Raw genomic sequence first — 16,354 nt, 5'->3', positions numbered from 1 at the left:
AGATGTCTCTGATGCAAAATGGACACCAGAAGGATCTTCTGCTGTTACTGAGAGGAGGGAGCCTCAACTAAAAAAAAAAAATGCCTCCATAACATAGTGCCAAGAGAAGCCTGTAGGGCATTTTATCATTAGTGATCCACATGGGAGGGTACTTTCCATTGTAGGTGGGGCCATCGCTGGGCAATCATACATATGTTCTATAAGAGAGCAGGCCTATCAATCCATGAGAACAGGCTATTAAGTAACACTTTTTGTCTTCTGCATCAGCTCCTGCTTCCAGTTCCTGTCCCATTTGAATTCCTATCTTGGTTTCCTTCAATGATGAACAGTGATCTAGAAGCTTAAACCAAATAAACTCTTTTTTTCCCTCATAGTTTTTCGTCCTGATGTTTCATCACAGCAATAGTAACCCCTAACTTAGACAGAACTATCATGTTATTTATTTCTTTTTGCTTGCTTGCCTTGAGACAGGGTGTCTAGGTTATTTCTAAGGATGTTACAAAAAACTATAAAACATTTGGTATTTGGGTATATGAAACAAAGGGAAACAACTAAGTATGAGGAGAAAGTGTGACATGTTTTAGTAGGATGTGTAAGGAGAATTATAAAATAGAATATTTTGTTGTGAATAAGGGTTAAGGTAATGTTTGTTTGTTTGCTTGCTTATTTTCCCTAAAACTACAATCTGCTGTGTTTCCATTACTGAAGAAAGAGATAAGACCCAGAGTGATAGAAACTTTTGGATTATTCCCAAAGGGTTTCATAAAACTGCACAAGAATTTCAGAAAGGCACAGGACTTCTTGTAGATTCACAGAAGTTCTTGTGCTCACTGTGAGAACCTAGAATGTAAGCATACAGAGCTGGTCCTTGAAGGAAAGAAATGAAGTGCCAGTTATCTGTCCAGAAGCCTGGGATCAGATGTACATTCTAGCCTGGTGAGCTCTGTACAGTCTGTGTGGCTGGAGACCACACTGAACCCTCCCCTACACCCTTATCATACGGGTTGTTTTTCAATCTATAGAACCCATCTTTGTATATGGACTTTACAAAGTTTTTCGATGTGTTATGTCTGGTATTTATTTACCTTACTTTGTTCCTCAAGGAGATTGATGTGAGCTTTCTTGTGTACATGAGATTGAGTTATTTATCACCAGGGAAGTTTTCACCAAATTGTGCTGTGCTTTACAATTCTAAATTAAACCACTTGGATCACACTCCAGAAAAGTGAAGCAACACCAGCTACTTAGTCATGCTGATCTGAACTACCTTCTTGCTTCCCATGGATTGTTACCCTGTTGGTCTTAGTGGTGGAAGAGACCCTCAACTTCTCAGACAGATACATATGAGATCAAACAATGTTGACTTTTGTAGATAATTACAGATATTGTATTGCCAGGTTCATGGGACCCTTAGAGACCATCAGTAGGTGACTCAATGCAATAACAAAAGAGCTTTATTATGAGAGTGATAAACTCTGTACCCATGTCTCTATGACACAGCAGTAGAGAAGTGAGACCCCGAGCTTTGAGTGAACAGGATTTTTAAAGGGAAAGTCTGTGAGCAGGGCATTTCCATGGCAGCAAGGAGAGGGGCACAAGTCTTGGAGTTACAGAATTGGGTGAAGTTTAGCACGGAGGGATGACCTTTTCTGAGGCACACAATCACAATGGCTAAGGCATATAATCACAATGGCTATTTTTCTAAACCATATCTGAAACATTGGGGAGAATTTTCCCACCCAATTCTCAGCCGATTCCCATTGATTATTGCCAGGGATTTTGTATCTATTTTCTATGAAGCATTTATTCTGCTGTATTTACTGGAGGTTGTTGCTAGGAGAGTTAACTTTGTTTTCTGCCAGCTGTATATTCTGTGATATTTCCTGGTAACTGAATTCAGTTCCCAATCAAGATCTTTATTTCAAACTGGAGCTATATTCAAGCTAAGTTAAACTCTTCAATATCAGGAAATAGGAAACATTGGTCTTGTAGTCAAGCCTTTGATTCTCCATGTCCAAATTGGAGAGTTTTCTCAACAAACAAACAAACAAAGAAACAAACAAACAAACAAACAAACAAACAAACAGGCTTTGGATTCAATCACCAATTTTATGAAAAAAATGAAACTTTGGTTCTCCATTTTCCATTGGAGAATTTTCCCAGTAAACTAAAATCCTTTGTGTTCAATCCCCACTACTCTGTAAATCAGCCCCGAAATCCTATGTTTTACTACTGCCTCTGGGATTTCAGAAAGCCCTGCATATCCAAGGCATATGTATATAGAGATCCATATTTACAAATACGCCTTTGCACATGTCCCAAGTTTATATAAGTACTCTAGAAATCTGATATGTTTAAATATATTTTATGAACTGTCATTCTAGAATAATCTATCTAAATGCTTCAAAAATCACCAAATCAATTTTTTCTATTTTTCTTAGGGCAAAAATGAAATTGCATAAAAAATGTGTTTTTTGGCTCATAACTACTATAGGAATAGAATTTGCTTTGTTTTTCTAGGTTTTTGCTTTGTGTTTGTGTGTGTATTTTCCTTTTAAACTTTTGCAACTGTCAGTTTCCAAAACTCTGAGGATTATTACTTTTAAAAGAAGAATACTGGCTCAGAACCTTGAGATGTTAATCGTTCTTCAAAAATAGATAAAATTAAACTTGACTGTGGAGTCCAGATAAGTGTGGCCAGAGAACCAGTCTTTCTAATCCTCAAATGTGTCTTAGAGTGTTTACATACTGACTTGTTGTGGGTAGAATGAGAATGGTTCCAGGTTCCAGGTGATTTGTGTATTTGTATACCTGGTCCCGGTGGGTGGAAACATGAGGGGGTGTGGCCTTGTTGGAGGAGGTGTGTCAGTGGAGGTGGCCTTTGAGGCTTCTGAAGACTTGCAACATTCCCAGTTAGTTCTCTGCTTTGTGCTTGTTGATCAAGATATGAGCTCTCAGCAACTGCAATAGTGCTATGCCTGTCTGCATGCTGCCATGCACTCTGCCATGATGGTCATAGGTTCTCATCATCTGAAACTGTAACTCCCTAATCTGTTCCTTCTATAAGTTGCCTTGGTCATGGTGTCTTATCAAAGCAACAGAAAGCTAACTAAGATGGGTTAGGGTAAGCGTTAAGGTTGAGGCTTCAGTCACCTTCCTTCTTCATAGGACCAAATCAGACCAGCTCCAGGGATAGGTTCACCTTGGGAAGTGGGGACAATCAAAATCAAACTCTAGGATTTCTGAGAAGTGATTTGATCCAGACTCAATGTGATAAAGCCAGGGATGGGTGAGTGGAATCCAAGAAACTCGTTGTAAATGAACTCTGGGGAATATGAAGGAAGAGATGGCATTTATGATGGCCTCACAGCAGTAGCAGAGGACCTTCAAACCACCTCCACAGAAGGATGTAAGAATGTAGAATCTGGGAAACTACACTTCTATCCAGTGCTTACACTTGGCCTTGGGGTGAGGTAGAGAGAATAGAAAAAAACAATAAAGTACCTCTCCAGCAAAGTGTTGTCACTTTCTCTGAGGATGAAAGACAGAGAGGAGGATTGATGGGAAAGACTTTTGGGGATTCCTGATGACATATGTGAAGTCCTGTGCCCCTCAATATGTTTCTGTACTGTCCATATGCTTTCCAATCTCCCTGCTGCCCCATCCTCACTCCCCTTCAATACAGCCTTCATAAGTTTACCTTTACATTATAATCACTGCCTGCTATGATCTGAACACTCTTTCTAGTCATTAATAAACATAATAAACATATACCTATGTTTATAGGCAGATTGAGACCATTCAAAAGAGGCATTGACCACTGCTAAGGTCTCTGAGTTAATAACCTTTTTAGTATGGCACAATATTGCACAATATTTCCAAGTTCAGATCCTTTAGGACAGTAAAGAACATTTAGAAACAGAGAACCCTCATCTGCAATGTCTAAAGAGATCACCTGCAAACCCAAGGTGATCCCATCTGTTTCCACCATCTTCTAGTTCTGGGTCAGGCCAGAACCACTTTGTCCAACTTTGCAGTATCTTTTGTGCTGTGAAAACCACGATTATTTCTGCTGAGGTCATTTATTGATCCACCTGTTTTTTTTTGGGGGGGAGCAAACAAGTAAGCATTCCAAGAATGCCTAACTTCACTTCTCCACAGATCAGGAGACTGGGCTTTCCTGTATCAGTTAACAATAAGGTCAATGTCCCATAGGCCAATGTGATCTAGGCAATTTTTCAATAGAGGTTTCCTCTTCCTCATGACTCTAGGTTATGTCAAGTTTACAACCAAGGCTACTCAATACCTGGCCAAAGGGTAGTCTTTCTGGGGCTTACATGTAATGCTTTTTGTTATTGTTTATAAAATCTTCTCTTGGCCTCAACCTCTTTGAGCATCTCACAGTCAACTGTAGTCATGCATGTGCTCATCTGAAAGACATTTCACTGTTTACTGGAATAAGCTGCTTTTGGTGTTTGTTTGTTCAGATTGACAACAGTAGCTGAGTAAATGAAAGGCCTTATGGGAGAAACACACTAAGGCTTATGCAATCTACAGCCCAAAGGCCCATGTGGCCAAGAATCGCTCTGAATGCAGCCCAACATGAAGTTGAGATTTTACTTAGAACATGACGAACAGTTCATGCCATTTAGTGACTTTATTATGAGGTTTCTGACCATGAGCTTTGGAGGTGACCAAGTCCAGGTGCATGGAAGGGGCTCACTGCCTTTTGGTGTTTGAGGTTCACATGGAGCCCAGTGTAGGTCCCACATTGGACTACTGTGCAGAACCTTTCTCTACAATCACAGCAGCCTTAACTTTGTACAGGAGAGCTCATATGTTGTGCTGGTTCACACCAAGCATAATACCTGAAAGTGGTATAAACATGGGAAGGGACGTGCTTAGGTTATGTAGGTAAAGACTCAGAAGATTCCAGAGAAGGCACCAGAAACAGACTCATGGGTTTGCACATCCAGGAATCCTATAAAAACAATCAACTGAAAGACATATACACAAGGTATCTGAATGATAAAAAGAGAAAATATATAAACTAAATAAAGTAACATAATAACAATTAGATAAAAATAAGAGAGGTCTGACATGATCTTATGAAACAATAAACACCTCCAATTATGCCATTGTGTTAGTCTTCTGTTGGCCAACTAGTGCCTGACATGCATTCTACTCTTATGAGTAAGTAGTTTGTTTCCCCAGTGAGACTTCCTTAGAAGAAACTAAATTTTCACTTGCAAGTGGTATGAGCTGGAGATTGCTTCTTAGCTAAGAATGGGAGCATTTGTTCATGTCTTCTTTCATCTCCAGGACTCCAGTCGATGCAGACCTGCACAGGCCTTGATGTGCTGCCTCAGTCTCCGTGAGTTCACATGTGTATTGATCATAGGGAATAAAAAGGCATTGTGTTTTTGGTGTTCTCCAGGCCCTCTGGCTCTTGCTATTTTTGCCTCCTCAACCATGGGGTTTCCTGAGCCCTTTCTGGGCTCTCATATTTATATCTCTCAGAGTCCTAGACCATGTCCCATCTGTATGCTGCATGAGGCGGGCTGTTATCAGCTGGCAAGGACCATGTCTTTAAGGAGGCAATTACCAGCTGTGGACAAACTAAAGCCCAAACTAAAATCCTGCACTTGGCATAAAAACAAAAACGTATTTACAAAACACAAAGAAACCAAAACTTCTAGTACAGATGTGACCCAGTCCTGGTACCTGAAGCTTCATTTGCTGACAGGAGATACTCAGTTTGGGCTCTGTCTCACCCAGTATTTGTTCATTTTATTTAGACCACCTTCATTTATGCATATATTTTAGGAAGTTTCTACTATATCAGGTGTCCATGTTACCCATCAAATGGCCTTTAACGGGGAGGGAGCCAAGATGGCGACTAGCACACACAGTTTCTGAGCGGTGGGATACCTGATCTTCTGAGTTGGAGAATGGAAGGACCCCCAACCCAGGAAAACCACAGCGAGCCTTTGTGAACACCAGGGAACATCGCAGGAGGTGAAAACTTTGGCCTCTGGTCACCTGGAGACTTGCTTGGGGAAGGAGAGAAACGATCCTTTGTTCTTGCGGCACTCCCTTCCCCCAGACCTCCTTCCTCCTTGGCACAGCGGCACTGCGGACTCATCTTTCTCAGTGCAGACCTAACTGCCTGGGGTATACAGTCACTGAGACGGAGCCCCAAGCACTTTAGCGGCAGACAAAAGCCAGCAGTACGTGCCCCGGAGTCCCAGATTCGCGCAGCGGCTGCACCATCCTCCCAGGGCGCGAATCTGCTAGACACCGTACTAGCTCCGCAGGATCGCCATCACTGACGGTACACCCCGCCCAATCCCACAGTGACAGAGAATACGCTATATACTCACCAAAACCAGGCAGAAACGTCATACAACCTGGACACACCAGGCGCTGGGCCTCCCAAGCTTGGAGAGCACAACGAAGAGATCCCAGGACTTCCCAGAAAGCATAGGGACTAGCAACCCTGTCTCCAGTTACAGCGGGAAGTGGCAGCGGAGCAGCACTGAACTGGTGGGGCACCACAGCCCTCCAGTTTAAGACTAACCAGGGCCAAACCAGAGAACAGAGAGCCTGGTTACCCCATCCCTGCTGAAGTGACCACCCTGAAATCTCCAGCTGCAGCAAGACCTCAGAACCTGGCAGTGACAGCAGCACAGAACTGGTGGAACACATCAAAGAAGCAGGGCCAAACCAGAGAGCAGAGAGCCCCGGATACCACGATCTCTGCCAAGAGACCTGCCTGTAAGTGAGTGCACCCTTGAGAATCTGCAGTTCCCCAGATCCTGGGTCCTTCTAAATCAGAAGCCAGGCATTGAACCCCCCTCCCACCCACATACCCACTTTGGGAAACAGAGGGGCACTAGGGACATTGAAGTTCCTGCCCTGTGGGTCTGATTGAGGAGTTAAGACAGTTAATGCCAGAAATTGCGCTGCGATCATCATTAGCGCCTGTGACATATACAGTGCAGAGCCCCTCCCACACACTCAAGGGTTCAACATTAGCCATCACTCTGTCCCTCAAGAAACTCATCCACACACACTTACACACACAGACACACACACACGCGTGCGCACACATGCTTACATTTGCCCCGTTTGTGCCTGTGTACTTTCCTCCCATAGGTACAGCTAGTCCTCAGCACACGCTGAGAGTGCTCAGCTTCCTGAAGAACTCTCCAGACACCAGAGAGAGACAGCACCAGTCTGATCTGCAGAATCCAAAAACAAACAGGAAAGGTTTCAGATAAGCCAATGGCCAGAGGTAGGCGAAAGAACACTTCCAACATAAATCAGGACATCATGACTTCACCAGCAAACCCTAAAATTGATGGATACACCAATTCAGCGGAAGCACAGGAAAATGATTTTAAAGCCATGCTTGCCCAATTATTTGAGGCTCATAAGGAGGAAATGAACAAGTCTTTCAAAGAGATGGCCAGTCAATTGGGGGCAAAGAAAGAAGAAATAGACAATATCCTTAAAGAAACACAGGCAAACATAGCCAAACAAATAGATACACAAGTAGAGGAAAAATTAGTGGCATATAAGAAGGAAATGAAAAAAGAAATAGAGGCCGTCGTAGAGAGACAGGAATCCAAATTCAAACACATGAAAGAAATGGTGCAAGGCATGAAAACAGAATTAGAATCAATAAAGAAAACACAAAATGAGAAAACCCTTGAGCTGGAGAACTTGGAGAAAAGATCTGGAACCACAAAAGTAAGCATCACCAACAGAATACAAGAGATGGAAGAGAGAATCTCTGGAGCTGAAGACACACTTGCAGAAATGGATACTTCTCTCAAAGAAAAAGTAAAATCAGAAAAGTTCCAATCACAAAATATCCAAGAAATCAAGGATGCTATGAAAAGACCAAATCTAAGAATAATAGGAATTCACGAAAAAGAAGACTCCAGACTCCAAGGTCCAGAAAATATTTTCAAGAAAATCATAGAAGAAAATTTTCCCAACTTAAAGAGAGAGATGTCCATAAATATACAAGAGGCCTACAGAACTCCACATAGACTAGACCAGAAAAGAAACACATCACGACACATCATAGTCAAAACACTAAATCTACAGAACAAAGAAAATATATTAAATGCAGCAAGGGAAAAAGGCCAAGTAACATATGAAGTTAGACCTATCAGAATCACACCGGACTTCTCATCAGAAACTATGAAAGCCAGAAGGGCCTGGACAAGTATCATGGAGACTCTAAGAGATCACAAATGTCAACCCAGACTACTATACCCTGCAAAGCTTTCAATCAACATAGATGGAGAAAACAAAATATTCCATGACAAAACTAAATTTACACAATATCTACACAGCAAACCATCCCTACAGAAGATACTAGAAGGAAAACTCCAATCCAATGAAAACAAATTCACCCAAGAAAACAGGGCATACAGATAATGTCCCAACAAAAATGAAAAGAAAACAAGCAATGAAACAGGGTTAGATCATCGACTCCATTACAAAAGGAACTAACATGCATTGGTCACTATTATCTATCAATATCAATGGACTCAACTCACCAATAAAAAGACACAGGCTAACAGAATGGTTAAGGAAACAGGATCCAACATTCTGTTGCATCCAAGAAACACACCTATGCAACAAAGACAAACACTACCTCAGAGTAAAGGGCTGGAAAACTGTTTTTCAAGCAAATGGTTCCAGAAAACAAGCTGGAGTAGCCATCCTAATATCTAATAAAATAGACTTTCAACCCAAGTTAATCAAAAAAGATAAGGAGGGCCACTATATTCTCATCAAAGGAAAAATCCACCAAGAGGACATCACAATCTTGAATATCTATGCCCCAAACACAAGAGCACCGACATTCGTAAATGAAACATTATTAAAGCTTAAATCATACATTGATCCTAATACCTTAATAGTGGGAGACTTCAACACTCCACTCTCACCAAGGGACAGATCAACTAGACAGACACCAAATAGGGAAATAAAAGCACTCACAGAATCCCTAAATCAAATGGACCTAATAGACGTCTACAGATCATTTCACCCAAACTCAAAAGAGTACACCTTCTTTTCAGCACCGCATGGAACCTTTTCCAAAATAGACCATATAGTGGGTCACAAAGCAAGCCTCAACAGATACAAAAGGATTGAAATAATCCCTTGTATACTATCTGACCACCATGGACTAAAGCTAGACATCAACAACAACAGAAACAACAAAAAGCCGACACGCACATGGAAACTGAACAACTTACTACTCAATGACAGCTGGGTTAAGGAAGAAATAAAGAAAGAAATTAAAGACTTCCTAGAATTCAATGAAAAGGAAGGCACAACATACCCAAATTTATGGGACACATTGAAAGCAGTGCTCAGAGGAAAATTTATAGCACTAAGTGCCTGCAAGAAGAAATTCATAACATCACATACAAACAACTTAATGGCCCAACTGAAAACCCTAGAAAAAAAAGAAGCAGATACACCCAAGAGGAGCAGACGGCTGGAGATAATCAAACTAAGGGCTGAAATCAATCAACTAGAAACAAATAAAACTATCCAAAGAATCAATGAAACAAAAAGCTGGTTCTTTGAGAAAATCAACAAGATAGACAAACCCTTAGCCAAACTAACTAAAAAGCAGAGAGAAACTATCCAGATCAGCAAAATCAGAAATGAAAATGGGGACATAACCACAGACATTGAGGAAATCCAAACAATTATTAGGTCATACTACAAAAGCCTATATGCCACAAAATTTGAGAATCTAAATGAAATGGATAATTTTCTTGAAAGATTCCATCTAGCAAAACTAAGTCAAGATCAGGTAGAAAGACTGAATAGCCCTATATCTCCCAAGGAAATCGAAGCAGTCATTAACAGTCTCCCCTCCAAAAAAAGCCCTGGACCAGATGGCTTCAGGGCAGAATTCTACAAGACCTTCAAAGAAGTGCTAACTCCAATTCTTCTCAAGCTATTCCACAAAATAGAAACAGAAGGAACACTACCAAACTCATTCTACGAAGCCACAGTCACCTTAATACCTAAACCACACAAAGACCCAACAAAAAAAGAGAACTTCAGGCCTATCTCTCTTATGAACATTGATGCAAAAATACTCAATAAAATACTTGCAAACCGAATCCAAGAACACATCAAAGATATCATCCACCATGACCAAGTAGGCTTCATCCCAGGCAAGCAAGGGTGGTTCAACATACGGAAATCCATCAATGTAATCCACTGCATAAACAAACTGAAGGAGAAAAACCACATGATCATCTCCTTAGATGCCGAAAAAGCATTTGACAAAGTCCAACACCCATTCATGTTTAAAGTCTTGGAGAGATCAGGGATACAAGGCACATACCTAAACATAGTAAAGGCAATATATAGCAAGCCTATAGCTAACATCAAACTCAATGGAGAGAAACTTAAATCAATCCCACTGAAATCAGGGACAAGACAAGGCTGTCCATTGTCCCCATATCTCTTCAACATAGTACTTGAAGTCCTAGCCAGAGCAATAAGACAACTAAAGGAGATCAAGGGGATACAAATCGGAAAGGAAGAGGTCAAAGTGTCACTATTTGCAGATGATATAATAGTATACATGAGCGACCCCAAAAATTCAACCAGAGAACTCCTTCAGCTGATAAACACCTTCAGCAAAGTGGCAGGATACAAAATCAACTCAAAAAAATCAGAAGCCCTCCTATATACCAAAGACAAAAAGGCTGAGAAAGAAATTAGGGAAACAACACCCTTCACAATAGCCACTAATAACATAAAGTACCTTGGTGTGACTCTAACCAAGCAAGTGAAAGACCTGTTTGAGAAAAACTTCAAGTCTCTGAAGAAAGAAATCGAAGAAGATATTAGAAGATGGAAAGATCTCCCGTGCTCATGGATTGGTAGGATTAACATTGTGAAAATGGCCATACTGCCAAAAGCAATCTACAGATTCAATGCAATTCCCATCAAAATACCAACTCAATTCTTTACAGACCTTGAAAAAAAGATTCTCAGCTTCATATGGAGAAACAAAAACCCCAGAATCTCCAAAACGATCCTGTACGACAACAGATCATCTGGAGGTATCTCCATTCCTGATCTCAAGCTGTACTACAGGGCAACAGTAATAAAAACTGCATGGTATTGGCATAGAAACAGAAAGGAGGATCAATGGAACCGCATAGAAGACCCAGAAATAAATCCACACACCTATGAATACTCGATATTCAACAAAGAAGCCAATTCCATTCAATGGAAAAAAGACAGCATCTTCAACAAATGGTGCTGGACCAACTGGATGTCTACATGCAGAAAAATGAAAATAGATCCATATTTATCACCCTGCACAAAACTAAAGTCAAAGTGGATCAAGGACCTCAACATAAAACCAGATACCCTAAATCAATTGGAAAAAAAAGTGGGGAACAGCCTAGAACTCATTGGCACAGGAGACAACTTCCTGAACAGAACACCAACAGCACAGGCTCTAAGAGCAACAATCAATAAATGGGACCTCATGAAACTGAAAAGTTTCTGTAAAGCAAAGGATACCGTCATCAAAACAAAACGACTGCCTACAGATTGGGAAAGAATCTTCACTAACCCTTTATCTGACAGAGGACTAATATCCAGTATATACAAAGAACTAAAGAAGCTGAAAAACAGCAATCCAAGTAATCCAATTAAAAAATGGGGAACAGAGCTAAACAGAGAATTCTCGACAGAGGAATATCGAATGGCAGAAAAACACTTAGAGAAATGCTCATCCTCATTAGCCATCAGGGAAATGCAAATCAAAACGACCCTGAGATATCACCTTACACCCATCAGAATGGCCAAGATGAAAAACTCAAGCGATAACACATGCTGGAGAGGTTGTGGAGAAAGGGGAACCCTCCTCCACTGCTGGTGGGAATGTAAACTGGTACAACCACTCTGGAAAGCTATCTGGCGCTTCCTAAGACAAATAGGAATAGTGCTTCCTCCAGACCCAGCTATACCACTGCTAGGTATATACCCAAAGTTTGTTCAAGTACACAAAAAGGACACTTGCTCAACCATGTTTATAGCAGCTCTATTTGTAATAGCCAGAACCTGGAAACAACCCAGATGTCCATCAACGGTGGAATGGGTACAGAAATTGTGGTATTTTTATACAATGGAATACTACTCAGCAATCAAAAAGGAGGAAATCATGAAATTTGCAGGCAAATGGTGGGATCTAGAAAAGATCATTCTGAGTGAAATATCCCAGAAAGAGAAAGACAAACATGGGATATACTCACTTATATAGACCTATAAGATATGATAAACATAATGAAATCTATACACCTAAAAAAGATAATCAATTGAGCGGACATGGGGTAAGATGATCAATCCTCATTTAGAAAGACAGATGGGATGTGCATTGAACATATGACAGGAGTCTACTGAGCGCATCTGAAAGACTCTAACTAGCAGTGTTTTCAAAGCAAAGACTCATGACCAAACCTTTGGCAGAGTACAGGGAATCATAAGAAAGCAGGGGAGTTAGTCTGATGGGGAAAGGATAGGAGCTCCACAAGGACCAAATATATCTGGGCACAGGGTCTTTTCTGAGACTGACATTCAACCAAGGACCATTTATGGATATAACCTAGAACCTCCACTCAGATGTAGTCTGTGGTAGCTCAGTAACCAATTGGTTTCCCAAAGTGAGAGGAACAGGGACTATTTCTAACAGGAACTCAATGACTGGCTCTTTGGTCTCCCCACCCCCGAAGGGAGGAGCAGTCCTGTTAGGCCACAGAGGAGGGCTTTGCAGCCAGTCCTGAAGATACCTGATAAAACAGGATCAGATGAATGGGGAGGAGGTCCCCCCATCAGTGGACTTGGAAAGGGGAACGGTGGAGATGAGGGAGGGAGGGAGGGACTGGGAGGGAATGAGGGATCGGGACACGGCTGGGATACAGAGTTAATAAAATGTAATTGATAAAAAACATAAAATAAAAAAAGAAAAAAAAAAGAAAAACAAAACAAAACAAAAAACAAATGGCCTTTAACTTTAGCTGTCTCCCAGTATTACCTTCATCTGCTCCTTCTTTCCTCATTGATTTAATTCTCTCATTCCAGTCACTTCTCTTCATCCACTCATAGATATTTATTTTATTTCCTTTCCCTAGGGAGATCTGTTTGCCCCCAAATCATTTATTGTATGCCTAAACTTGGTTGTTTTACTAATTATAGCTTCTTATCACTGACTCAATAGATAAATATCCACACATAAGCAAACACATACCATATTTATCTTTCTTGGTCAGAGTTATCTCACTCATGCTGTTACTGTTCCTCTCAACGGTTTTCCCACATTTTCACTATTCATTCATTTGTTGATGGACATCTAAGCTGTTTTTAATTTCTGGCTCTTATCAAGAGAGCATCAATACACTTGGCTGAGGAAGTATCTCTATGGCAGGATGAAATGTCCTTTGGGTATATGCCCAAGAGTCTTGAGGTAGGTCAATTCTCACCTTCCTGGGGAACCCACAATAACTTCCATATTATTTGTACAAGTTTGCACTCCCAACAAGAATGGATGAGTGCTACCTTTGTTTTACATCCTCACCAGCATGAGCTATTACTCATTTCATTGATCTTATCTACCCTGACTGGTGTAAGGTAAAATCTCAAAGTTGCTTTCATTTGCATTTCCCCATTGACTAAGGATGTTGAACATCTTTAAGTCTTTCTCAACCATTTGAGGTTTTTTTTTCTTTCAGTCTTGTACACCACTTTTAACTGGGTTGTTTTCTTGTTATCTAGTTTGTTGAGCTCTTTATATAATTTGCATATTAGCCCTCTGTATTGAATGTGTAGTTGGTAAAACACTTTTCCCATTCTGTAGTCTGCTGCTTTGTCTGAATTCTGGTGTCCCTTGTCCAGCTGAAGCCTTTCAGTTTCATTAGATCCTATTTGTTAATTATTGATCTTCGGGCCTGTGCTAACAGTGTTCTGTTCAGAATGTCTTTTCCTGTGCCTATGGGTTCAAGGCTATGTTCCACTTCCTCTTCTTTCAACTTCAGTATATTTGGTTTAGTGTTCGAGGTCTTTGATTTATTGGGTGTTGAGTTTTTACAGAGCGGTAAGTATGGATCTATGTGTGCTTTTCTACATTCAGGCATCTAGTTTGACCAGTACCATTTGTCAAAAATGCTGTCTCTTTTCCAGTGTACATTTAAATTTTTATTTAAAATTAAGGTGTCCATATGTTTGTGGATTTATGTCTCAGTCTTCCATTTGATTCCATTGATTGCATCTGGTTTTGTTCTAATAGCACTCTGTCTTTAACATTATAGGACTGTTGTACAAATGAGAATCAGACATAGTGATACCTCTAGAAGTTCTTTTATAATTCAGGAATGATTCATCTAGGCCAGGGTGTGTGTGTGTGTGTGTGTGTGTGTGTGTGTGTGTGTGTTTCCATATGAAGATCTTTGAAGAATTGTCTTGGAATTTTGGCAGGGACTGCACTGAATCTGCATGTTTGCCTTTGATAGGATGGCCATCGTTACTATGTTAATCCTGCCTATGAGCATAGACATTCTTTCCATCTTTTAATACCTTTTTCAAGGTCTAAAAATTTTTAGCATTCAATCTTTAACTTGCTCGATTAAAGTTATCCTAAGATATTTTATATTATTTTAGGCTATTGTAGCGACTTTTGTTTCTCTGATTTATTTCTATGTCTATTTGTCATTTGTGTATAGGAGGCTACTGTGTTTTGTGAATTAATTTTCTGTCCTGATACTTTGCTCTAAGTGTTTATCAACTGTAGGAGTTTTCTTGTGGAATTTTTCATACCATTTAAGTATACTATCAGAGTGTCTGCAAATAAAGATGTTTTGACTTCTTCCTTTTCAATATGTATCCCTTTGTTCTCCATCAGTTGTCTTATTGCTCTAGCTAAGACTTCAAGTACTGTATTGAATAGGCATGGAGAGACTGAACAAGATTGTCTTGGTCCTGATGCTAATGAAAATGATTTGAGTTTCTCTCTGTTAGGCTGATGTTGGCTATAGGTTTGATGTAAACTGTCTTCACTATGTTGAAGTATGTCCCTTGTATCCCTTATTTCTACAGGACTTTTCTGATGAAAGGACTTTGGATTTTGTCAAAGGCTTTTCTGCTTGTAATGAGATGATCCTAAGGATTTTTGCTGTCAGTTGGTTTATATGGCCTATGTTTATCAACATACACTTGTTGAACCATCCCTGCATCTCGGGGATTAAGCCAAGTTGACCATGGTGGATGATCTTTTTGATGTGTTCTTAGATTCATTTGAAAGTATTTTATTGAGTATTTTTGCATCTATGTTCATAAAAAAATTGTTCTGTAACTTTCTATTCCTTGGTTTCTAACTTGGTTTGGCTATCAGGGTACTTGTGACATCATAAAACAATTTGGTCACTATTTCTTTTGTTTCTTTCTTGTTTTTTTTTTTTTTTTTTCAATAAATTGAGGAGTATTGGCAATAACACTACTTGGAAAATCTGGCAGAATTCTCTTTTAAAATCCTCTGGCCCTGGGCTTTTGTTGTTGGTGGTGTTGCTGGGAGAATTTTAATGACTGTTTCTATTACACTAGGTTGTGTAAGTATGTTTAAATTTGCTTATCTTATCTTGACTTAACTTTGATAGGTGATGGGTATTGAGAAAATTATCCATTTGTTTTTGATTTTTCAATTTGGTGGAGTACATGTTTTTACACTATGTGTTTATAATTGCAATTTCTTCAGTATCTGTTATGTTCCCTTTTGAGCTCATACTTGTTAATTTAGTTTTTCTCTGGCTTTCTGTTCATTGGTTATAAGGGTTTGCCAATATTATTGATTTTCTCAGAGAATCAGCTCTTTCTACTGATATTTTCATATGTTTTTGCTTCTGTTTCACATATTTCAGACTTGAGTTTAATTATTTCTTGCTGTCTACTTTTTTCCTGAATGCTAGCCATGGCATTGGGAAGCTGCATTAGGGTGGCTTTGAAGGCAGTAGTCTAGCTCTGGTTCTACCTTTGCTCTCTACCTCATGGTACATCATGATGTAAAGAGGTTAGAGAATTCCTAGATAGTCATAAACATATCGTAAGGCATGACTGGTCAGAGAGTAGAAGACTAGAATGTCAATATATATGTAAACACTATTTCTATATGAACTGTATTATTTCAAATACAGTAATCTATTCTAGTCATGTATTACACCGCAAAAGGACAATGTGCTGGGATTTGTCTCACATCCCCTCTGTTCATGGCTTTTCCTCAGTCCCTCAAATCCACAATCCA

The sequence above is a fragment of the Meriones unguiculatus genome, chromosome 10 (assembly GCF_030254825.1).
Source record: "Meriones unguiculatus strain TT.TT164.6M chromosome 10, Bangor_MerUng_6.1, whole genome shotgun sequence".
In the NCBI taxonomy this organism is placed as follows: Eukaryota; Metazoa; Chordata; class Mammalia; order Rodentia; family Muridae; genus Meriones; species Meriones unguiculatus.
Note: the sequence above shows the minus strand (reverse complement) of the source record.